The sequence below is a fragment of the Canis lupus genome, unplaced genomic scaffold, assembly GCF_048164855.1.
Source record: "Canis lupus baileyi unplaced genomic scaffold, mCanLup2.hap1 Scaffold_353, whole genome shotgun sequence".
In the NCBI taxonomy this organism is placed as follows: Eukaryota; Metazoa; Chordata; class Mammalia; order Carnivora; family Canidae; genus Canis; species Canis lupus.
Genome location: NW_027326572.1, coordinates 1 through 23434, shown reverse-complemented (window position 1 = coordinate 23434; position 23434 = coordinate 1). Strand labels below are relative to the sequence as shown.

The following is a 23434-nucleotide window of genomic DNA, read 5'->3' as shown; positions in this document are numbered from 1 at the left end:
CTTAGCTACCCAGGGATCCCCCTAAAAAGAGTTTTTAAAACATTTTTTCACTCATTAGAGAGTGCATGTGCATGGTGGGGAAGGGCAGAGAGATTCTCCACCCAGTGTAGGGTCCCCGTGCAGGGTTCAGTCTACACCCACTATGGGGCTTCAATCTACCACGCCAGATCGAGTCAGATGCTCCACCGACTCAGCCAGCCAGGCACACCAGAACTTTGTTCCTTTTACTACTTGAATAATATTCTGTTGTATGGATATACCTCACTTTGTTTATCCATTTGTCAGTTGATGGACATTTGGGTTTCTACTTTTTGTCATAATGCTGCTACGAACGTTCGTGTGCACATTTCTGGGCAAACGTTTTCAATTCCCTTGGGTATATACCTAGAAGTGGAATTGCTTGGTCATATGGTAATTCTTTGTTCAACTTTCTAGGAACTACTGGGAAAACTTTATTTTTTAATATATATATATTTTTTTAATTTTTATTTATTTATGATAGTCACAGAGAGAGAGAGAGAGGTAGAGACACAGGCAGAGGGAGAAGCAGGCTCCATGCACCGGGAGCCCGACGTGGGATTCGATCCCGGGTCTCCAAGATCGCGCCCCGGGCCAAAGGCAGGCACCAAACCGCTGCGCCACCCAGGGATCCCTATTTTTTAATTTTTTAAAAGATTTTATTTTTTTTTTATTTATTTTTTATTCTTTTTTTATGATAGTCACAGAGAGAGAGAGAGAGAGAGAGAGAGCGAGAGCGAGAGAGGCAGAGACACAGGCAGAGGGAGAAGCAGGCTCCATGCACCGGGAGCCCGACGTGGGATTCGATCCCGGGTCTCCAGGATCGCGCCCTGGGCCAAAGGCAGGCGCCAAACCGCTGCGCCACCCAGGGATCCCTAAAAGATTTTATTATTTATGAGAGAGACACAGAGGCAGAGACATAGGCGGAGGGAGAAACAGGATCCATGCAGGGAGCCCTATGTGGGACTTGATCTGGGACTTCAGGATCATGCCCTGAGTGGAAGGCAGACGCTAAACTGCTGAGCCACCCAGGCGTCCCCGTGGGAGAACTTTAAAAAAAGACCATTGATAGCTGGGTCCTATTCTGAACAGCTCTGATTTTAATAGAACCTGCTCTGATTTTAATAGAACCTGGTTTCATTGTTTGTTTATTTTATTTATTTATTTTAAATTTATTTTTATTTTTATTTGTATTTATTTTGGTTTCATTTTTTAGAAGTTGCCCAAGTGATTGAGCTGTGCAGTCAGGGGTGGTGATGGATAGTGATCTACTGTTCCGAGATTCTTTTTTTTTTTTTTTTTAAGATTTTATTTATTTAATCATGACAGAGAGAGGCAGAGACACAGGCAGAGGGAGAAGCAGGCTCCATGCAGGGATCCTGATGTGGGACTCGATCCCGGGTCTCCAGGATCACACCCCGGGCTGAAGGTGGCGCCAAACTGCTGAGCCATCAGGGCTGCCCTGTTCCGAGATTCTTTAACTTTCTTTGATAATTAGAAATGCTGATGCTTCTCGAGATAGTCCTGTTAACATTTAGGCATGGGTAGAATGGCGTATTTAGCTACTAAGGATGCTGACAAACCTGGGTTGAGACTTTCTAGTATTTCATGGACTAGCGGCTTTTTTGGATTTCTTAACTTTTTTTTTTTTTTTTCCCTTCCTAACTTGTTTTGACATTTTATTGGTTTCTAAGGCCCACTGTGCAACTACAGGATTAGAACATGGCAGGAGATAATACCATCCAATAATTCTATGTTGTTAGAGCCTTGTGAGGAGCTTGGAAGATTTCAAAAGTGGAAATTGAAAACAGAAAGCAGATTGTAGCTGTGCCATTGTGTATATGGGTGAGGTACAAATTTGGGTGGGATGGGGGGAAGACCAGAGAATAATCCATAAGAAGGTAAACAGAATCTAAATAGAGCAAGAAAAAAGTGAGTTTGTATGTGTCTGTGTTCAATAAGAATTACTACTGAATTTATGAGGAAGGCATCAATATTTTGTTCTGGTAAAGGGATGATTTATAGAAATTCTATTTAATCTGGTTATAGTTTTTTTTTTTTAAAGATTTTATTTATTTATTTATTTATTCATTCATTCATTCATTCATTCATTCATTCATGAGAGACAGAGGCAGAGACGGAGACAGAGGGAGAAATAGGCTCTTGCAGGGAGCCCAATGTGGGACTTGATCCCCGGACCATGGGATCATGCTGAGCCAAAGGCAGATGCTCAACCACTTAGTCACCTAGGTGTCCCTGTAGTTGGTCTTATAATTAAAATTTATTTTTACTTTATAAAATAGACCCTTTACTCTCTTGGCTGTGGAGTAGTAGCCCTCTAAAGGAAGGTATCATCTTGACATTTGGGGGGGTGCTTGTTTGAATGTAATGTAAATTAAGAGTATAGGATTTTTTTTTAAGAGTATAGTATATTTATAACCTGATAGGTCTTGTGAAATCTTATGTAGCATAGTCCCTTCCTCCCTTTTTGGGAGGAGAGAGAAAGGGCTATTAAAAGAAGGGGTTAAGACTGATCATGAATAATGAGTTTTCAAGAGATAGCAATAAGGTAGCTGCTGAGCTGGGGTTCTGGGTGAAAAACAGGGTTCAGAGCCAAGAATTTAGCAGTGTAGGAATAGGACAGATACATACTTTTTCCTCCTTGACCTTAGGTAACCTGAAAGAGGAAATAGGACTTAACAAATAATTTCTGATGTCCTGTAGTTGTTCAGAGTTCACAAGCATTTATCTTTTTCATGGGCAGATTATATGCACAGAACAGCAGAGCATATTGTGCTCCTCTGTCAGTGAAGCTTGGGTGTAGGGGAGTAAACCTTGTTCACCAGCTGCTTGAGGCTTGACCCTGCCCTCAGCAGCTGTGGAGAATAAAAGTATTAGCTTGGTCAGCTCCTGGCATGCAGGGCACAAGCAGTTTAGTTGCATGGAGTTGGGTCTCATACTAGAGTTTTTTGGCACCCTAGCCTGCTTTATGGTCTCTTGGATTGGGGATGTAGAGTTCCTCTTGTTGACTGCTCTGGGCCTCCCAAATCCGTTGAAATTCTTTTTTTTTTTTTTTTTTAAGATTTTATTTTTATTTTTTTTAAGATTTATTTATTTATTCATGAGAGACAGAGGCAGAGACATAGGCAGAGGGAGAAGCAGGCTCTTCTCAGGAGCCCAATTTGGGACTTGATCCCAGATCCTGGGATCACGACCGAAGCTGAAGGCAGCTGCCCAACCGCTGAGCCACCCAGACGTCCCTCTTTTTTATTAAATTAAATTTAATTATTAATTTTTTAAAAAAGATTTCATTTATTTATTCATGAGAGACACACACAGAGAGTGAGGTAGAGACACAGGTAGAGGGAGAAGCAGGCTCCATAAAGGGAGCCTGATGTGGGACTCGATCCCAGGATCCCAGGACCATGCCCTGGGCTGAAGGCAAGCGTTAAACCGCTGAGCCACCCAGGGATCCCCACAATGGGTATTTTCTTAATACGAAAAGCAAGAACACAAATTTTAAGTTAAATAGAAATAATGAAACAGAACTGATAATAAAAACTAACAGTATAGGGGGATCCCTGGGTGGCGCAGCGGTTTGGCGCCTGCCTTTGGCCCAGGGCGCGATCCTGGAGACCCGGGATCGAATCCCACGTCGGGCTCCCTGCATGGAGCCTGCTTCTCCCTCTGTCTGTGTCTCTGCCTCTCTCTCTCTCTGTGACTATGATGAATAAATAAATAAAATCTTTAAAAAAAAAAACAAAAAAACAAAAAACTAACAGTATAGAGCTAAGGGAGCACCTGTGGGTATCTGAAAGGTGGTGGAGATAGTTGAGATTCTGACCCAGAACCAGATCCATCATATCAAGTATGAGCTATGTAGGTGATGTTGACACTAGTTTTGTTCTCTTTTTCTTCTTTCAATTTTATTTATTTATTCATGAGAGACACACACAGAGAGAGAGGCAGAGACCCAGGCAGAGGGAGAAGCAGGCTCCATGCAGGGAGCCTGATGTGGGACTCAATCCCGGGACTCCAGGATCACGCCCTGGGCTGAAGGCAGGTGCTAAACTGCTGAGCCACCCAGGGATCCCCTAGTTACGTACTTCAAAGAAGAGGAAGCTAAGTAGAATCTTGTATATCTACAATTGAACCACTGGTTTTGCAGCAAAGTGTAGTGGCTGTGGAGCCAGATGACCTGGGATTGAATCTTGGCTTTACCCCTGGCTAGCTGCGAATCTGTATATCTCACCTTCCTGTCTATAAAATGCAAGTAATTAGTACGTACCTGAGTGTTGTTGGGAAGGTTAATGACTTAATTCTGTGTATATAAAGGTCTTCAATAGTATCTGGCACATAGTAAACAGTAAGTGTTTCCTGCTGTTACTATTTTACTTAAGAGTTTAGGCTTTTGTGAAATGAGTGAGTCAAATCTTTAATGTAGATGAAGGACCCCTGTTCCTCCCTAAGATAGTCCCAACACCTCTGATTTCAGGACTGAGTGAAGAGTATCTCTGAGCATTCTTGATGGAGACTTGCTTCTTGAACATAAATTGTATAGTCTGTTTTTAGTAGTTGAGCTCTTAGCTGACTAATTCATGTTGTCTGAGATAATTACATTCTCTTTGAAAAAGAGACATTCATTTTTGCTGTTTCTGGAATGTAGATTTTTTTTTTTTTTTTAATGCAGTAGATGAGATACCTCATTGTGTGAGCCTCCTGGTTTTAGAGCTATCTTCCAGTGCTGACACTTGGTAATACTAGCTTAAATAAAGTGATAAGACCACTTTGGTGGTTGGTGCTTTCAGCAAAATCTTCATAGTTCTCAGCATGTGTTGAAAACATGTTCTGGGGGAGAAAAAAAGAAAAAATGCTTCGGTAAAAGTGCAAGTGGCTGTTGTTAACTATTTTCAGTTTATTCTAAACTCTAGAGTCACTTGAAAATGCCAGTTTCACTGAAGTAATCTTATCTTTAAAAAAGTCCTTGAAAAAAATAGCAGTTAATAAAACATTTTCTAAAAATAGCCCTTTTAAAGAGAAAGTCTGTAGTTTAATCAAGTTAGTTTATTCTCCTGGCTTACTTTCCTTATATAACAAGTAATTTAGACTATTCCTGCACTTGAGATAAAGCTTTATATGGTATTTTGCTGATAGTGTTTTTAGAGGTCAAAAAATGTAGCGCTTCTTACCTGCTATTAATCTATCCTATCTTTAATTTACTCTGGATGAGGCTAGGTAAATATGAGTTTTAAAATTTGGTTGAATAGATTGAAATAACCTGGTGTTTCCTTCACTTCAAGAACCTGAGATATTTATGTTTGAATTTCTACTGTATTATTTTTAGAATCTTTTGCTCTTGTCTGTTTCTATTCTAAGAATTCTCTTGGAACCTGTTTGAGGGTAGTAGTTCTTGTGGGTGGAGAGTGATAGAGGGGATGGAACACAAGTGTAAACTGGATTCCTTTGGTCTGGCAACTGGGCGCTTATTGCCGAAGCATTTCTATTTACTACACATAACTCTGTGTCCAGAAGAAAGGACATAGAATTTCCCTGTGTGACAGTATGTTAAAGTTGTAGCTTTTTATAGTTTAGCTTCCTTGCCTTATTAATTTTAACAATTTGTTGATGGTAACAGTTTTTAAGGGTGTTGATAATTATTTTGATAACTTAGCTGTTACTTTGATTTGTGAATTCACGGTCTTCAGAAGTTTTATATAGAATTAATATAAGAACACTTGTTGAATTATAACATCTATTAAGGTATTTTCTGGCCTCTGTTTTTCTTTTTTCTTCAAAAATTTCGAGGAAGAGTGAGTGAACGAGAGAGAGAGAGAGAGAGCGCGCGAGCATTAGCAGGGGGGAGGTGCAGAGGTGGTGGGAGAACCAGATTCTCCTGCTGAGCTAGGGGCCTAACTCAGGGCTCAGTCCCAGGACCCTGGGATCATGACCTGAGCAGAAGGCAGATGCCCAACCCACTGAGTCAGAGCCACCAGGTGCCCCTGGCTCTGTTTTTCCGTAGGATGTCAGTAGCTTTTTTTTTTTTTTTTTTTTTTTTTAACCTTATGCTTGCTCTGTAAACTCTCAGTATCATCTTTGGAGTTTTCTTGCTGGATATCTTAAGCATTAAGTAAGATTTTTAAAATTAGTATTTTTAAAGATTTTAAAAAGTAAATTAAACCCACTGTGGGGCTTGAACTTGTGACTCTGAGATTGAGAGTAGCATGCTCTACCAACAGCCAGCTAGGTGCCCCGAGACTTTAAAAAATTTTTTTTTATTTATTGGTGTGCCTGAGTTTAGTCATTTAAGCATCTGCTTTCAGCTTGGGTCATGGTCATGGGGTCCTGGGATCAACCTCCATGTCAGGCTCTCTGCTCCGCGGGGAGCCTGCTTCTCACTTTCCTTCTGCCTGCTGCTCTGCCTGCTTATGCTCTTTCTTCCTTTCTTTGTCAAATAAGTAAGCAAAATCTTGAAAAAGAAAATAATAAAGATTTATTTATTTATTTGAGAGGGCAAGTGAGTGGGGGGGTGGGTATAGGGAGAGAATCTCAAGCATACTCCCTGCTGAGCACAGAACCTGATGCTGGACTCAGTTTCACCGATCCTGAGATCATGACCTGAGCTGAAGTCAAGAGTCAAATGCTTAACCGACTGAGCTACTCAAGACTCCTCAGACATTTTTATGAACAGAAATACAGCAGTTCTGACATTTCAGTCTTTAGAAGCATGAACTTGAGCCCATCATTTTTTTTCTTTTAATTTTTTGGGGAAGGATTTTATTTGTAATATTTCTTTTTTTTTTTTAAGATCATTTGTAATATTTCTGCCAAAAGTCTTTTGTTGTAACAGTTGATGTATATATAACCCAGAGCAGTAAAGCTTAATTAAAGGAGAAAAATGATTATTTCCAAATAACAATATGTAAACGTAAAGTAAGCAATGTACCTTTCATGTTTCGCAAAGCAATATAATTCTTGTTCAGCCATGGAACTGGGGACATTGTTTATACCCTAATCACATATATTGAATATAGATTGAGGATTGATGATTAGAATGTGAAGATATAAACTTTTAATGTTTATACTGAGGCAATGAATTAGTAAAATTGTAATAGTGTGAAACATAAAGTTTATGGTTTTCCTGATTGACAAATGAGGATCCAGGTACATTATATCAAAATATTCGGCTATAATGGCAAGGCTGTTAAGATTTATTTATTTATTTATTTATTTATTTATTTATTTATTTATTTATTTATTTATTTATTTTTAAGGCTGTTAAGATTTAAAGTCCTTTTTTTTTTTTGTTTTTTTGTTTTTTTTTTTTTAATTTTTATTTATTTATGATAGTCACAGAGAGAGAGAGAGGCAGAGACACAGGCAGAGGGAGAAGCAGGCTCCATGCACTGGGAGCCCGATGTGGGATTCGATCCCGGGTCTCCAGGATCGCGCCCTAGGCCGAAGGCAGGCGCCAAACCGCTGCGCCACCTAGGGATCCCTAAAGTCCTTTTTTCATAAGTCAAAAAACTCCATCTTAGCATCCATTCAGTTTAACCTAAGTTTATTTCCGTACATGCAGACTTTTATCACCAGATGGCACTCCTGTAAGAAGAAACTCTCATTTTGTTATATTTAATATACCTAGTTTATTTTTAATAAATGAGAGCATAGATGAATAAATAGTTCAAAAGATGAATGAGGAAAGGGTCACATAATTCAGAAGAAAAGCAACTGTTTGGAAATCTAAGTAAACTAAAAATTACTATTTAGTTTTACTCCAGGAGCACCACTCAGATTTTGATTGGATGTTCATTTTTTAAAAAATATTTTATTTGAGAAAGTAAAAGCGAGAGAGAGAGAGCACAGAGGAATAGGGTGAAGCAGACAACCTCCACTGAGCAGGGAGCCCCATTTGGGGCTCGATCCCGGGACCCCGGGATCATGACCTGAGCTGAAGGCAAGATGCTTACCCGACTGAGCCACCCAGGCACTCATTTAACTTCAGATACTTAAGATAGAATTATATAATGCTCAGAGGTGATTTTAGAAATAAGTAATGCCTTTACTTCAGAGATACTATTATGTTTTAACATGTCTATGGTACTTTATAGTTTAAAAAAGTATATTCATGTGTATTTATTCGTACTGGAGAACATTAAACTCAGGAAAAGCTCTAAAAATACTCATGGCAAAACAGTTAACCTTCTTCTGTTTAATATGACCAAAGCAATAAACCAGACCAACAAAACATCAAAATGGTTAAACTCAGAAAAATGATTCAAAATGTGTACTGATTGTGAGAGGCATACAGTAAGTTTTGGGGCTCCTGGTGGCTCAGTTGTTTAAGCGTCTGACTCTTGATTTTGGCTCTGGTCTTCATCTGAGTGTTGTGAGATGGCTCCATGCTCAGGAGAGAGGGAGGCAGAGACACAGGCAGAGGGAGAAGCAGGCTCCATGCAGGGAACCCGACATGGGACTCGATCCCAGCCGGGTCCCCAGGATCAGGCCCTGGGCTGAAGGTGGCGCTAAACCGCTAAGCCACCCAGGCTGCCCCAGGCCCCTATCACATCTAGAGATAGATGTGAGCAGCTTTTCATTGCTGATGTAATATATGTGTCTTGAGGAAATAGACTTTTTTTTTTTAAAGATTTTATTCATTTTCATGAGAGACAGAGAGAGGCAGACACATAGGCAGAGGGAGAAGCAGACTCCCTATAGTGAGCCTGATGTGGGACTAGATCCCAGGATCATGACCTGAGCAAAGGCAGATGTTCAACCACTGAGCCACCCAGGCCTCCCTGGACTCTCTTTTGTTTAAAATCCAAATTCTTTTATTTTGTGGGGTATTTCAACAAGGAATTGATTTTTTTCTTTTTTCTTTTCTTTTTTTTTTTTTTTTATATTTTTTTTAATTTTTATTTATTCATGATAGGCACACAGTGAGAGAGAGAGAGAGGCAGAGACACAGGCAGAGAGAGAAGCAGGCTCCATGCACCGGGAGCCTGACGTGGGACTCGATCCCGGATCTCCAGGATCGCGCCCTGGGCCAAAGGCAGGCGCTAAACCGCTGCGCCACCCAGGGATCCCTCTTTTTTTTTTTTTTTTTTTAAGGAATTGGTTTCTTAACCTACATCTTTGATTATACGTTTAAGTTGTGATCCAGAGTTTCTGACATTCAATTTGCTTTTGTGGTAACATGTAGATTAATGCCACTATATATTCATGATTTCTGCTTTCAGTTGAGGTCCTCTGTGTCACTCTTCAATTCTTTTTATCTGTTTTCTATTGTTTTCCTCTTATACTCAACCTTAGCAGCTGTCACAAACCTTTGCTGTTTTCTTAACATTCCTCTACCCACCTTCCATCTGGTATTCTCTTCTCTGCAGATGTTTTTGTCCATTTTACTAAAAAAAAGACTGATACAACACACTGTATTGATGTCTCTCCTAATCATAAAAATTTAGCTGCTGTTATGCTTCTCCTTTTCTTCATTCTGCTGGACTTGGGGAGGGATTCATCTTGCCCAAGGGGATCATTTTCCACCACTGCTGTTTCCGTGTATTACCTCTCAGTTATCTTCTCTTTAGCCTATGCATAGGTGTCTCTCTCTCTCTCTCCTTTTTTTTTTTTAAATAGAGATTTTACATACTTATTCATGAGAGACACAGAGTCAGAGATAGGCAGAGAGAGAAGCAGGCTCCGTGCAGGGAGCCTGATGTGGGACTTGATCCCAGGACTCCAGTATCATGCCCTGGGCCAAAGGCAGACAGGTGCTCAACCACTGAGCCACCCAGGTGTCCCTCACTCTCTTTTTCTTTAAGTTTCTTTATTTTTTTTAAGTAATCTCTATACGCAACATGAGGCACAGACTCATGACCCTGAAAATAAGACTTTCATGTTCCCCAGACTTAGCCATACAGGTAGGTGCCCCTAGGTCTCTTTTATTAAGTAAATATATATTAATTAAATTGTGTGTGTATCCTATATTAGGCCCTAGAAGAATGACGGTGATAGGACAGAAATAAACACTGTCCTCAAGGGGCTTACCATGTGTTAGACTTGCTCAGTGTTCATCCTTGCAAAGCTCTGCTTTGATGCTCTGTATCTTTTAGCTATCACCTCTTTCAAGTATGCTTAGTTTGCTGTCTCTCTTCCCCAGTCATCTTGACTTTTTCCTCCCCACTATTTTTTTTTTAATTTTTTTTTAATTTATTTATGATAGGCACACAGTGAGAGAGAGAGAGGCAGAGACACAGGCAGAGGGAGAAGCAGGCTCCATGCACCGGGAGCCCGACGTGGGATTCGATCCCGGATCTCCAGGATCGCGCCCTGGGCCAAAGGCAGGCGCCAAACCGCTGCGCCACCCAGGGATCCCCTATTTTTTTTTTTTTTTTTTTAAGATTTTATTTATTTGTTCATTAGAGACATAGAGAGCAGTAGAGACACAGGCAGAGGGAGAAGCAGGTTTCCCTCCAGGGAGCCCGATGTGGGATTCCGGGATCACACCCTGAGCCGAAGGCAGACGCTCAACCGCTGAGCCACCCAGCTGTCTCTCCTTACCACTATTGAGGTTTTGGTCACTAGTGACCTAGTTTCAAGAGTTCCAGTGGACATTCCATTGAGTGATGTAAAAGTTTTGAAATGTAAAAGATTTTACTTCATGTCACTTTAAGTAATGTTGTTCAACATAGCTATTTTTCTGAGTGTATATGACTGTCATGGAAAGTTAGGGAGATGGTAAGGTATATTACAGATGGACTTTGGGGCTTGATTCTGTGTGTCTTATTTTCATAGATTTTTGTCTCTTCCAGCCTGCTCTCTTGTGACTGTTTTCCTAGTTTAGGATTATGAAGACAATATATATTTCATAATATAGTACCTAGTTTGATTTGTAGGCTCTGTAGCCCAGGAAATAAGCAGTTAGGACTCCCTGTATTACATTTTAATGGTCTATGTAGAATTTCCGAGTTTGATTGCTTGTTTTTTGTTTCTTTTTCTAAATATTTGTTTATTTGTGAGACAGAGACAGACAGACAGTGGGGTGGGGTGGGGGGCATAGGACGAAGAGAGAGAACATCCCATGCAGACTTTGCACTGTGTGTGGAGCCTTATGTGGGCTTATTCCTAGGACCCTGAGCCAAAACCAAGAGTTGGATGCTTAAACGATTGCTCCACTCATCTGCCACCAGGTGCCCCTTGACTATGAATTTGACTATTGTGGGAGTCGGCTTGAGAATCTCTTCCTCTCCTTCTGTCCCTCCTCACCACTCACTCTTACCCTTTCTCATAAATAAATGTTTGAATTTGACTGTTGTAGGTAACTGATACAAGTAGAGTCATGGAGTATCTGTCCTTTTGTGACTGGCTTATTTTACTTAGCATAATGTCCCTGTAGTTTATCCATAGGTAGCATGTGTTAGAATTTTCTTCTTTTTGGGGGTGCCTGGCTGGCTCAGCCTGTGGAGCATGAGACTCTTGAACTTGGGGTCATGAGTTCAAGCCCCATGTTAGTATGGAGCCTATTTAAAAAACAGAATTTTCTTCTTTCTTAAGGTGGAATAATAGGGGGGTGGTGGAATAATCCCTGGGTGGCGCAGCGGTTTGGCGCTGCCTTTGGACCAGGGCGCAATCCTGGAGACCCGGGATCGAGTCCCACGTCGGGCTCCCTGCATGGAGCCTGCTTCTCCCTCTGCCTGTGTCTCTGCCGCTCTCTCTCTCTCTGTGTGACTATCATGAATAAATAAATAAAATCTTAAAAAAAAAAAAAAGTGGAATAATAGGGGTGCCTGGCTGGCTTAGTTGGTTGATCATGGGACTCTTGATCTCAGGATTGTGCACATTGGGCATGGAGCCTACTTAAAGTAAGAACTAAAAAAAAAAAAAAGTTAAACCATAGAATATTACTTAGCCTCTTTCATGTATATATTACATTTTGGTTATCTCTTCATCTTGGTAGAAACTTGGTTGCTTCCACTTTTTAGCTGTTGTGTATAATAGTGCAATGAACAGGAGTATACAAATACTTTGTCGAGACCCTGCTCTCAGTTTTTTGGGTATATACTCAAGTGGAATTTACTGGATGAGATAGGTTTTTTTTTTTTTTTTTTTTTTTTTTTTGAGGTTGCTATACTGTTTTCCACAGTGACTGTTCCATTTTCCATTTCTACCAGTAGTATTTAAGGGTTACAGTTCTCTGCATTCTCTACAAAATTTAATTTAATTTTTATTTATTTATAAAGATTTTAGTGAGAAAGAGAACTTGAATTGGGGGTGCAGAGGCAGAGGAAGAAGCAGGCTCCATGCAGGGAGCCTGACGTGGAGCTCAATACTGGGTCTCCAGGATCACACCCTGGGCTGAAGGCTGCGCTAAACCCATGAGCCACCTGGGCTGTCCTAAGTTTCTTTTTTAAAGATTTATTTTGTTTTAGAGCACAAGTGAGATTGTGGGTGGAGGTGGGGAGAGAGTCTTAAGCTGACTCTGCACTGAGGGTAGAGTCCTACGTGGGGCTTGACCTGAGATCAGGAGCTGAGCTGAAATAAAAACTGAGGTGCTTAACCAGCTGTACCACCAAGGCCCCCTTTGGTTTAAGGTTTTGATTGGTTTGATTTGGTTTGATTTTTTTTATTTGAGAGAGAAAGAGTAAGAGCATTAACTGGGGTAGAGACAGATGGAGAGGAAGAGGCAGACTCCTCACTGAGCAGGGAGTTTGATCCTAGGACCCTGGGATCATGACTTGAGCCAAAGGCAGATGCTTAACTGTCTGAGTCATCCAGGTGCCTTTGAGATTTCATTTTTTTAGTAATCTCTGCTCCCAACATGGAACTTGAACTCACACCCTGAGATCGAGTTGTATGCCCTCCTGACTGAGCCAGCCAGGTGCCCCGACTATAGACTTATATGTTTTTATTTTATTATTATTTTTAAAGATTTTTCTTTATTTGATACAGAGAGAAAGCACAAGCAAGTGGAGCAGGAGAGGGAGAGGCAGACTCCCCACTGAGCAGGGAGTCCAGTCTGATGGTGGGGCTCCATCCCGGGATCATGACCTGAGCCGAAGGCAGATGCTTAACCAACTGAGCCACCCAGGCACCCCCTTAAACCATAGACCTGTAGATTGCGTTAGTAAAAATTGACTGAATTGTTGCTAGGAAAATGTAAAATCTTAATGGATAATGGATCGTTTCTTGAGAATTTGTGTTTTAGAGAACTTATGTTCTATCTCATGTTTCCTTGTTATCTCTGAATTTTATCCTTGCCTTTTACTATGATTTGGATGTTTTGCTTACTATCATGCTTGCTTTCTTGCAGATTTTCTATTTTGTACATACGTTATTTTGTATATACTGTATATGATGACTTCGGTGAGCAGTGACCGTTCCCGAGGTGCTCGGGAAAAAACACAGATTTCAGCGACACAGGCAACACAAGTACAGAAACAAGTAGTACAGGTAAGTTTTTATGGAACTCTTGTTTTGTGTAGAGTTAATTAGGGAGCACATAATTCTCCTTTGTAGGATATCTTTGGATTTTGAACTTTTTTTTTTAAGTAGATTGTATTTCCTGGGAAAGAAAAATATCATTGATCCAGATACTGTTGGTTGTTGTTCCTTATCTGAGTGTGAACTTTTTCCTTTTACCTATTAGCATCTGCTTTTTTTTCCCTTTTTCTTTTCTTTTTTTTTTTTTTTTTTTTTTTTTTTTAAGGATTTTTAAGTTATTTCTACTCCCAATATGGGGCTTGAACTTAGAGCCCTGAGATGAAGAGTCACATATTCTACCAGATTGAGCCAGCCAGGTGCCCCCCCTTTTCTTTATTATTAATCTAGGTATGTACCTGAATGTAGTATGAAAATCCAGACTATATGGACAAGTAATTCTCTGAAGTAGAGAAATAGCTGAATTATAAGAGACTTACAAAAAGCTGCCATTTCTTTCAAGCATTATTAGCTGGGGAGAGTCTTTTAAATATTAAGATGACTTTTAATTAACAAGGTCCATTTGTATAATATATATATATGTATATATATATATATATATATTTTTTTTTTTAAGATTTTGTTTATTCATGAGAGAGACAGAGTGAGAAGCAGGCTCCATGCAGGGAGCCTGATGTGGGACTTGATCCCGGGTCTCCAGGGTCATACCCTGGGCCGAAGGCGGTGCCAAACCGCTGAGCCATCACGGCTGCCCTGCATAAAATACTTATTTTTTATTTATTTAGTTTTTAAAAAGATTTATTTATTTATTTATTTATTTATTTATTTATTTATTTATTTATTTATTTAAAACACAGAGAGAGGCAGAAACACAGGCAGAGGGAGAGCAGGCCCCATGCAGGGAGCCTGACGTGGGGCTCGATCCCAGGTCTCCAGGATCACTTCCTGGGCTGCAGGTGGCTCTAAACTGCTGAGCCACCCGGGCTGCCCTGTATAAAATATTTAATGTTAAATAGTCCCTCCTTCTAGGAAGCCTTGATGGCTCAGTTGGTTAAGTGTCTGACTCTTGATTTTGTGTTAGGTAATGATCTCAGGGTCATAGAATTGAGCCCTGATTTTTTCTCTGTGCTTAGTGGGGGATCTGCTTGAGATTCTTTCCCTCTCCTTCCCCCCCTAAAATAAAAAAAAAAAAAATCTTAAGAAAACAAATAGTCTCTCTGTATGAATTTGTTTATATTGTTATTTTAAATGAAGTTGTATAATTTAAGTAAAATGTTAAGTATAGTACTTGGTACAAAATTTAACATTTTATCCATTGTTATTGAGTAGATTTATAAACCTTTTTTCAGAGGCCCATCATAAATTTCAGATTGATGATTTGACTATACATTGGTAGCTAATTACAAGTACTCTGTTATAATCAGTCATAACCAAGTGCCCTGCTGATGTTAAGGGACACAGAAAGTAGACTTTACTTGATTGTTGCCTTACATTTTTCAGTATAAGGTTAGCTTTGTACTGGGACACCTGGGTGACACAGCGGTTGAGCTTATGCCTTTGGCTCAGGGTGTTATCCCAGATTCCTGGGATCAAGTCCCACATCGGTCTCCTTGCATGGAACCTGCTTCTCTTTCCACCGCCTATGTCTCTGCCTCTCTCTCTGTGTCTCTCATAAATAAATAAATAAAATCTTTTTTTTTTTTTTAAGTTAATTTATTTTTTAAGATTTATTTATTTATTTATTCAGAAAGAGAGAGAGGGAGAGACATCGGCAGAGAGAGAAGCAGTCTCCATGCAGGGAGCCTGACATGGGACTTGATCCTGGATCTCCAGGATCACACCCCGGGCTGCAGGTGGCACTAAACCGCTGCGCCACCGGGGCTGCCCAATAAATAAAATCTTTAAAAAAGAAAAAGGTTAGCTTTGTGTTTTACTTCTATTAATAGACTTACATTCTGCTATTCAGTGCTTGTTCTTAACTACATTTATCCCAATAGATAATTATTCACAACTGAGAAGAGTCTCTTGTTGGAAAAATTGGGACTTTTGTACTAGGTCCTCCCTTTGTAGGTGAATGCTTAAGAGGTTATTCATGAAAGATTTTCTTATCACAGAAGAAATATAAGTTATGAGTAATCATAGGTGCAACCCTGCTTATAATCAAATAGATACAAATTTATTTTTTATTTTATTTATTTTTTAAATAGACACAAATTTAAATGACATTTTGTTATTTATCAAATCAGTCAAGATTAAAAGTGTAATCTTTTTAGGGGTGCCTGGGTGGCTCAGTTGATGGAGCGTGCAACTCCTGATCTTGAGATTGTATGTTTGAGTCCCACATTGGGTGTAGAGATTGCTTCACAATAAAATCTTAAGAACGAGCAGTCTGGGTGGCTCAGCGGTTTAGCACTTGCCTTCAGCCCAGGGCATGATCCTGGAGACCTGGTATTGAGTCCCATGTCGGGCTCTCTGCATGGAGCCTGCTTCTCCCTCCACCTGTGTCTCTGCCTCTCTCTCTCTCTCTCTGTGTCTCATGAATAAATAAATAAAATCTTAAAAACAAAACAAAATAAAATCTTAAAAAAATGAAATCTTTTAAAGGCATGCCAAAGTAAATGTTGGAAATGTAAATTGTTTCCATCTCCCACCCAAGTAGAGTCATTGGACTGATTTCCAGTGAATCAGTCTCTCCAGACTGGAGGACGGAGGGCTCTCTCTTCCCTTCTAATGGCTGTTGTCAATATTAGTTTTTCCATAAGCCCTTTGGGGATGGCTCATTTTATGTAATTATTTTTAAATTTTTTATTTTTTTTAAGGTTTATTTATTCATGAGAGAGAGAGAGGCAAAGAAACAGACAGAAGGAGAAGCAGGCTCTTCACAGGAGCCTGATGCAGGACTTGATCCTGGATCCCGGGATCACAATTTGAGCCCAAGGCAGCTGCCCAACTGCTGAGCCACCCAGGTGTCCCTCATTTTATGTAATTAGATGAAAAACTGCTCACTGATTCTTAGACCTTAGATTTCTAATTTTCCTTTATAAAAAAGTATGTTGAGAATTTATCATAAAAGCAGTATGAATAAAATTATACATGTTCATTTATCCATTAATCCCATTCTGAGAAGTATTTCCTAAGGAAGCAATCTTAAACCGAGGGTGGGGGTAAGGTTTTATTTTGTAAGATGTTTATTGCCCAATTTTAAATGTCCAAAGGTAGTTTATCTCAGGACACTTCTATCAAAGTAGAGGGATATAAGGGAGAAGACTATGAGCTCTTAGATTCTGAATAAAGTAGGTTTGTCACTTTACTAATTAGTTGAATTACTTGTGTGTTTTAACCTCACTTAAAAAAAAAACCCCAAAAAACATGCTTTGAGAGTTAGAGAAAGTTTCAAGAGTAGTACAAAGGATAGTAGTACAAAGTTTCAAAGGATATTCATTCCTAAATATCCTTTAATCCAGATCTCCCAGATATTAACATTTTTACCATGTTTATATTTTTCTCCTTCCTATAAAGAAGAAACTACATACAGCTTTTCCTTAGAACCTTTTAAGAGTAAGTTGTAGATACGGTAAATACCACATCTGAATACTTCCCGTATTTTTTTTTCAAGGACATAATTACAGAACAGTTATTAAAAATCAGGAAATCAACTCATGTAATCTACAGACTATTACTATTTTCCCAATTGTCTCAATAATGTCCTTTTTAGCTAATTAAGTCCATTATCATCCATTGTATCCAGATGTCAGTTCTCCTCAGTCATTTTTAATGTGGAACTTCCTTTCCTCTGTTTCATAACATTGACCTATTTAAAGAATATGGGTCAGTTACTTTGTAGAATATCTACCAATTTTAGCTTGTCTGAAATATTCCTCATGATTATAATGGGATTATGCACTTTTGAAGATTTACTTATTTTAGAGAGAGATAGCAAGTGCAAATTGGGGGAGGGCCAGAGGGAGAGGATTTCAAAGCAGACTCCTCCACTGAGTGGGGAGCCTGTTATGAGGCTCGATCTCATGACTCTGAGATTACGACCTGAGCCGAGTCTGATACCCAACCAGTTGAGCCTGGGTGCCTGGGCACCCCAGGTTTATGTAGTTTTGGTAGAAATACCGCAGAAGTGATGATATCTTCTTGATGCATCATATCATGTTTAGGATATAGGTTTTATTGTATATATACTCGTGATCAATCTTTTTTTTTTTTTTTTTTTAAGATTTTATTTATTTGACAGCACACAAGCAGGGGGAGATACAAGCAGAGGAAGAGGGAGAAGCAGGCCCCCTGCTGAGCAAAGAGCCTGATGTGGGGCTTGATCTCAGGACCGTGGGATCATAACCTGAGCTGAAGGCAGATGCTTAACTGACTGAGCCACCCAGGTGTGCCCCTTCTGGTGATCAATTTTGTCATTTTGATTAAAGTGATGTTTCTTTAGTATTATGTGGAGAGATAAAAACTCCAGTTTTTTAAAGTGTGACATAGAGAGGTGCTTGGGTGGCTCAGTTGTTTGTATGTCTGCCTTAGCCTCAGATCATGGTATCCCCTGCATTGGGCTCCCTGCTCAGTGGGGAGTCTACTTCTCCCTTTCCCCTCTGCTCGTTGTGCTCTCTCACAAATAAATATTCAAAAGTGACATGGAGTATGATACTTTTCAGGATGGTTGTAAGTAATTAGAAAGGACATAGGTTGTATTCAGGAAGTGATAACCTTTACTCATCATATATTCTGCATAAGTTACAAAGCTGGAAGATGTCTGCTCCTGATCAACTGAGAAAAGGACCTGAAATTATAGTATGGAACAACTGTTAAAACAAGAAAAGACTAGTAGACTATATTAATAATTTTTATCTTTGGGTGGTGGGCATAAGGATGATTTAAAAAATTATATTTCATTATATTTTTCCAAATTTTATGAGTGGCGGATAGAATGAAAAACATTTGGCTTGCATGGACAAGCTGTCAACGTATTCACTGTGAAAGTAGCTTAGCTCTGGGGTGCCTGGCTGGCTCAATCAGTGGAACATGCAACTCGATTTCTAGGTTGTGAGTTCAAGCCCTATGTGTGACATGGAGTTTACTTAAAAATTAGAAACAAAGAGGAGGAAAGTAGCTTAGCCCATTATAAGTCAAATGAATGGAGAAGATTCAGAGGAAGAGAATTAGTAATGCTGCTTTTCTTGGCAAGACTTTTTTTCAACCTGATAGTTGGGTGGTGGATGTCACTAATATTTGTTGTAGGGTAGGGTGCACTAACCTTGTTCAACTTCAAACCGTCAGTTGTTTTTGCTGTTTCCCTTTGATTTCACAAGTTTTACAGATTCTTGACACTTGCCAGAGGTCACCCTGGCAAGTTTCCTATCCTACTTGAATTTGTATTTAGGATCTTTTTAAATTTATCTATCTATCTATCTATCTATCTATCTATCTATCTATCTATCTATCTATCATCTATTTATGATAGACACACAGTGAGAGAGAGAGAGGCAGAGACATAGGCAGAGGGAGAAGCAGGCTCCACGCACCGGGAGTCCGACGTGGGATTCGATCCCGGGTCTCCAGGATCGCGCCCTGGGCCAAAGACAGGCGCCAAACCACTGCGCCACCCAGGGATCCCTATATTTAGGGACCTTTTTTTTTTTTTTTTTTAGGGATCTTTTTAATCACATATTTATTTTTTTTTTTTTTTTTTTTTTATTAAAGATTTTATTTATTTATTCATGATAGTCACAGAGAGAGAGAGAGGCTCAGAGACACAGGCAGAGGGAGAAGCAGGCTCCGTGCACCGGGAGCCCGACGTGGGATTCGATCCCGGGTCTCCAGGATCGCGCCCTGGGCCAAAGGCAGGCGCCAAACCGCTGCGCCACCCAGGGATCCCTTTAATCACATATTTAAAGTAATTTTCTGGGCTAGAGTAGTCACAAAGGTAAAAAATATTTTAAGTTCTGATTTAAAATGCTTTGTATTTCATTAATATGATAGGCTAGTATTGCAGTACTGTACTTGCTAAACAGCTGTTAAGCACATCAGATCTGTTTTCAGAAGTTATGTCTAAATGGCCCCGTTAGGATTAATACAGATGATAGCACAGAAGAGAAATGCAAAGAATATTTGAGTCATAGTACTTAAGGTGAGAACATTTAAGTCTGAATAAATTAGTAATTGGTATTTACCTAATATGACTTTACATTTTATTTTATTTTATTTTTATTTTCAAAGATTTATTTATTTATTTATTTATTTATTTTATGAGAAAGAGAGAGAGAGAGAGGCAGAGACACAGGAGGAGGGAGAAGCAGGCTCCATGCCGGGAGCCTGATGTGGGACTCGATCCCGGGACTCCAGGATCGCGCCCTGGGCCAAAGGCAGGCGCTAAACCACTGAGCCACCCAGGGATCCCCTTATTTTATTTTTTAAAGATTTTATTTATTTATTCATGAGAGACCGAGAGAGAGAGAGGCAGAGACATAGGCAGAGGGAGAATCAGGTTCCATGCAGAAAGCCCAATGTTGACTCGATCCCGGACCCCAGGATCATGCTGTGGGCCGAAGGCAGATGCTCAACCGCTGAGCCACCCAGGCATCCCTAATTTTTTTTTTTTATCTATGTATATGTTTTTTTTTTTTAAGATTTTATTTATTCATGAGAGACACAGAGAGAGACAGACAGACAGACTAGACAGACACAGGCAGAGGGAGAAGCAAGCTCCATGTAAGAAGCCCAGTGTGGGACTCAATCCCAGGTCTCCAGGATCAGGCCCTGGGGTGAAGGTGGCGATAAACCGCTGAGCCACCTGGGCTGCCCTGTATATGTATTTTTATTTTTTAATTTTATTTATTTATTTTTTGTGTGTGTATTTTTAAAGTAGGCTCCACACACAACATGGGGCTGGAACTCATGATCCTGAGATCAAGAGATACATGCTCTACTGACCGAGCCAGCCAGTGACCCTTGACTTACATTTTAGAAATATGTGGGTGAAACAATATAAAATGAAAATATAAAAATATGTGGAAACTCCAGACTGTTACCTATAGCAAGATGTTATGATTAATTACTATTCTTTTTTTTTTAATTTTTATTTATTTATGATAGAGAGAGAGAGAGAGGCAGAGATATAGGCAGAGGGAGAAGCAGGTTCCATGCACCAGGAGCCTGACGTGGGATTCGATCCCGGGTCTCCAGGATAGCGCCCCCGGCTGAAGGCAGGCGCCAAACCGCTGCGCCACCCAGGGATCCCAATTAATAACTATTCTTATAATCTTTAGTGAAAGTTGTCAACTCAAGTGTTTTCTCACTAATATTTTGTAAGATAGTTTAATAGAGTTGGGCCGAATTTTTCTGTGTCTATAACTTGTGTACGTTAAGGAAGCATAGGCAATTCTTAGACACTTTTCAAGTTTAAATATTGCTGCTCGTAGATCTGTTATTGGTGATTGTTTTCCCCCTGCCCTATTACTTTTAATCCCACACCCCTTTTGGAAAGATACTATATCCAGAGTCCCTGGATTAGGTGTGTCGTGCACTGTGACATTGTTGTATGCTCTGTTTTCTGTCTGAAACATCTTGAACCAGGCACATTCTATTTCTTCTTCTTTTTTCTTTTTTCTTTTTTTTTCTTTTTTTTTTTTTAATTTTTATTTATTTATGATAGTCCCACAGAGAGCGAGAGAGAGAGAGAGAGAGAGAGGCAGAGACACAGGCAGAGGGAGAAGCAGGCTCCATGCACCGGGAGCCCGACATGGGATTCGATCCCGGATATCCAGGTTTGCGCCCTGGGCCAAAGGCAGGCGCCAAACCACTGCGCCACCCAGGGATCCCTTCTTTTTTTCTTTTTTATTAAAGATTTATTTTTTTAATTTTAGTAACAGAGCATGCTTGAGGGTGAGAACGGGGGAGAGGGGGAGAGAGAGAATCTTAAGACTCCACGCTGAGTGCAGAGCCTGACGTGAGATTCCATCTCATTACCCTGAGATCACAGCTGAGCTAAACCAAGAGTAGGATGCTTAACTGACTGAGCCACCCAGGCACCCACCGCTAGGCACATTCTTCTAATATAAAACAGTGAATGATTGGAGTGTCTACAAGAGGTCTGGAATTAACTTTTTTCCCCAAGTTTATCCTTTTATTTTAGCTCCTGTTTAACATGTTTTGTCCCCCTTCTTTCCCTCCCTATGCCCTTTCTTTTTTCCTCTTCCTCCCATGTTCCTTTCTGGAAGTGTTGAAATTTTTTACTTCTTACATTTTATTATGAAGATGTTCATATACAAACAGTAGTTGAAAAGAGTTGTGTTGCAAGCACCCATATACTCAGAATTAGCTTTTTGGTATATTTGGTTTATTACATCTGACTAGCTATCCACTGTTCTATCTTATTTTCTTGATATGTTTCAAGGTAAATTAAAGTCATCAGTATACTTTAGTCCTAAGCACTTTAACATACATATATGTATAACTAGTTTGATATTTTTTAGGTTGCTTTCTCTTTTTTAACTGAAGTTTACATATAGAGACATTTTAAGTGTATCAGATAATTATTTGTTAGATACATATACCTGTATAATTCAGTCCCCTCTCAAGATACGGAATATCATACTCATCTCAGAAGGTTCTGACGATTTTATTATGTTTTCTTGTTGCAGACATCCTACCTTCTTTTAGGGTTCTGGACATCTTATGTACTGCTGTTTGCTTTCACTCTGCTTCTAACTTTCATTTCTATCTTTCTTTGTGCCTCTTTTTGCTTCAGACTCTGCAGGTTTCTGATAGCTAATATGGACTGTCTTCTCCCAGTTTTCTAGTTCTTGCACATTGTTAAAGTGCTTTTCCTCAGTCTTCAAGTGTAAAACAATAGAAGAAAACATCATCTCTCTTTACATTCCTTCTAATGGCATCCATACTAGCCTAGACCCTCATTGCAATATTCTTAGACTGGTAAAATAGCTTCCTCCCTAGCTGGAAGGCAGTGTGATTGATATACAGGGCACTACATACCTGTGGTAGTTAGGAGTCCTGTGCCTTTAACACCCCGCATAAAGTGTTAGTAAATGGAGTTGAATTGAATTACTATGTCTAAGATCCTTTCTAGCAATAAAATCGAAGCTTTACCTCATGATTTAATTTTTATAACTGGAATTTTTTTTTATCTTATGGGAAGATAATGCTTCACAGATGAAGAATTTCATAATGGTTGATTGACAGATTATTGTTGACCCTTCCTATGTACAGTTTCAGTGTTTTTCTGAGGTTCACGTCTGTATTGCAAGGGTGTGTATTTGGACATTTCCCCAGTTTTATGAATGTAGCCTCCTTCCTTGCTTAATTGCCTCAGGACTTTCCTTGTCTAATTGCTTCAGTTAGACACCCCAGTACAAAAGGCTGGAAAAGACACTTTGTGTTTGGTCTTGATCTTAGGAAGAAAGCTTTGTTTTCACTATTAAGTATATTGTTAGCTCTGGGTTTTTTGTAGTTGCTGTTAGGTTGAGGAAGTTCCCTTCTATATTTCTAATTTGTTGAGTCTGTGTTACCATGAAAGGATATTGGATTTTATCAAATGCTTTTTCTGTGTCTATTGAAATGATCATGTAGATTTATTTTATTTTATTTTATTTTATTTTATTTATTTTTTTTTTATTTTTATTTATTTATGATAGTCACACAGAGAGAGAGAGAGGCAGAGACATAGGCAGAGGGAGAAGCAGGCTCCATGCACCGGGAGCCCGACGTGGGATTCGATCCTGGGTCTCCAGGATCGCGCCCTGGGCCAAAGGCAGGCGCCAAACCGCTGCGCCACCCAGGGATCCCCGATTTGTTATTTTATTAATATGATGTATTACATTGTTCAGATGTTAAACAACCTTGAATTCTTGGGATAGATCTTACTTGGTAATAGTATATAATCCTTTTTTGTGTGCTGTTGCTTTGCTAGAATTTTGTGGAAGATTTCTCAATGATAGTGGTACCCCCCTTTTTGATT

At 39.6% G+C, this 23434-nt stretch overlaps 2 long non-coding RNA genes across 2 annotated transcripts; one reads left to right on the top strand and one right to left on the bottom strand.

Annotated features, from left to right (window-relative positions):
• Positions 1-4628: 4628 nt before the first annotated feature.
• Positions 4629-5629, bottom strand: LOC140629907 (uncharacterized). Its single transcript, XR_012027704.1, has 2 exons — positions 5208-5629; positions 4629-4866 (listed from the first exon to the last, which is right to left on the bottom strand). It is a non-coding gene; the product is annotated as an uncharacterized lncRNA (long non-coding RNA).
• LOC140629908 (uncharacterized) lies at positions 4821-15329 on the top strand. The gene is made up of 3 exons (XR_012027705.1): positions 4821-5578; positions 13325-13464; positions 15200-15329. It is a non-coding gene; the product is annotated as an uncharacterized lncRNA (long non-coding RNA).
• The last annotated feature ends 8105 nt before the right edge of the window (positions 15330-23434 follow it).